Source organism: Arachis hypogaea, chromosome 3 (genome assembly GCF_003086295.3).
Source record: "Arachis hypogaea cultivar Tifrunner chromosome 3, arahy.Tifrunner.gnm2.J5K5, whole genome shotgun sequence".
Taxonomy (NCBI): Eukaryota; Viridiplantae; Streptophyta; class Magnoliopsida; order Fabales; family Fabaceae; genus Arachis; species Arachis hypogaea.
The window spans coordinates 39,842,916-39,845,193 of NC_092038.1; positions in this window are offsets into that span (position 1 = coordinate 39,842,916).

A 2,278-nucleotide genomic window follows, 5' to 3' on the forward strand; every position below is an offset into this window, starting at 1 on the left:
TGTGATTAAGAACTCTGGACACCTCTAATTGGGGACTTTAGCAAAGCTAAGTCAAAATCTGAAAAGGTTCACCCAGTTATGTGTCTGTGGCATTTACGTATCCGGTGGTAATACTGGAAAACAAAGTGCTTAGGGCCACGGCCAAGACTCATAAAGTAGCTATGTTCAAGAATCAACATACTAAACTAGGAGAATCAATAATACTATCTGAATTCTGAGTTCCTATGGATGCCAATCATTCTAAATTTCAAAGGATAAAGTGAGATGCCAAAACTGTTCGGAAGCAAAAAGCTACTAGTCCCGCTCATCTAATTAGAATCTGAGCTTCACTTAAAACTCTGAGATATTATTGCTTCTTGTTCTCTTTTTATCTTATTTTATTTATCTAGTTGCTTGGGGACAAGCAACAGTTTAAGTTTGGTGTTGTGATGAACGGATATTTTATACGCTTTTTGGGGGTAATTTCATATAGATTTTAGTATGTTTTAGTTAGTTTTTAGTATAATTTTATTAGTTTTTAGGCAAAATTCATATTTTTGGACTTTACTATGAGTTTTTATGTTTTTTTGTGATTTCAAGTATTTTCTGGCTGAAATTGAGGGAGCTGAGCAAAAATCTGATTCAGGCTTAAAAAGGACTGCTGATGTTGTTGGATTCTGACCTCCCTGCACTCGGAATAAATTTTTTGGAGCTACAGGAGTCCAATTGGCACGCTCTCAATTGGGTTGGAAAGTAGACATCCAGAGCTTCCCAGAAATATATAATAGTCCATACTTTGCTCGAAGATAAATGACGTAAACTGGCTTTTAACGCCAGTTCCATGTTGCATTCTCGCGTTCAACGCCAGAAACAGGTTGCAAGTTGGAGTTAAACGCCACAAACAGGATACAACCTGATGTTTAACTCCAAAAACAGCCCAGACACGTGAGAAGCTTAAGTCTCATCCCCAGCACACACCAAGTGGGCCCCAGAAATGGATTTCTGCACTATTTATCCTAGTTTACTCATTTTTTGTAAACCTAGGTTACTAGTTTAGTATTTAAACAACTTTTAGAGACTTATTTTGTATCTCATGACATTTTTTGATCTAAACTTGGTACTCTTTGACGGCATGAGTCTCTAAACTCCATTGTTGGGGGTGAGGAGCTCTGCAGCGTCTCGATGAATTAATGCAATTATTTCTATTTTCTATTCAAACACGCTTGTTTCTCTTTAAGATGTTCCTTCGTACTTAACCATGATGAAGGTGATGATCCGTGACACTCATCACCATTCTCAATCTATGAACGCGTGCCTGAAAACCACCTCCGTTCTACCTTCGATTGAATGAATATCTCTTGGATTCCTTAATCAGAGTCTTCGTGGTATAAGCTAGAATCCATTGGAAGCATCCTTGAGAATCTAGAAAGTTTAAACCTTGTCTGTGGTATTCCGAGTAGGATTCAGGGATTGAATGACTGTGACGAGCTTCAAACTTGCAAGTGTTGGGCGTAGTGACAGATGCAAAAGGATCAATGGATCCTATTCCAACATGATCGAGAACCGACAGATGATTAGCCGTGCGGTGATAGCGCATTTGGACCATTTTCACTGAGAGGACGGATGGTAGCCATTGACAATGGTGATCCACCAACACACAGCTTGCCATAGAAGGAACCTTGCGTGCGTGAAGAAGATGACAGTAGGAAAGCAGAGATTCAGAAGACAAAGCATCTCCAAAACTCCAACACATTCTCCATTACTGCGTAACAATTACTCGTTTCATACTCTTTTACTTTTTACAACTGAAACTAAAGAACCCTATTGGTATCCTGACTAAGAATAATAAGATAACCATAGCTTGATTCAAGCCAACAATCTCTGTGGGATCGACCCTTACTCACGTAAGGTATTACTTGGACGACCCAGTGCACTTGCTGGTTAGTTGTGCGAAATTACGTAGTGTGAGTGTAATTTTTGTGCACCAGTAACCACATCAAAACCCTAAGCGTAAAACCTTGGAATGACCTTAAACTGTATCTTTGATTAGCTTAGGTTGAGGTGTGTGAATCATTTAAGTGTGGGGGAATGTTCGAAAAGCATTGGTAGAAAATTTGGAAAATGGGTGCATATTCATGTATCAATTTGCTTTAACCATATGCATTTGTCATAGAAAAAAGAAAAAAATAGAAAAGAAAAAAATGAAATGAAAAAATAATAAGATTGGACAAAAGTTATCCCAAAGAAAAAGAAAAAAATGAATAAGAAATGCATATGTGGATTTGGATGAAAAAAATAC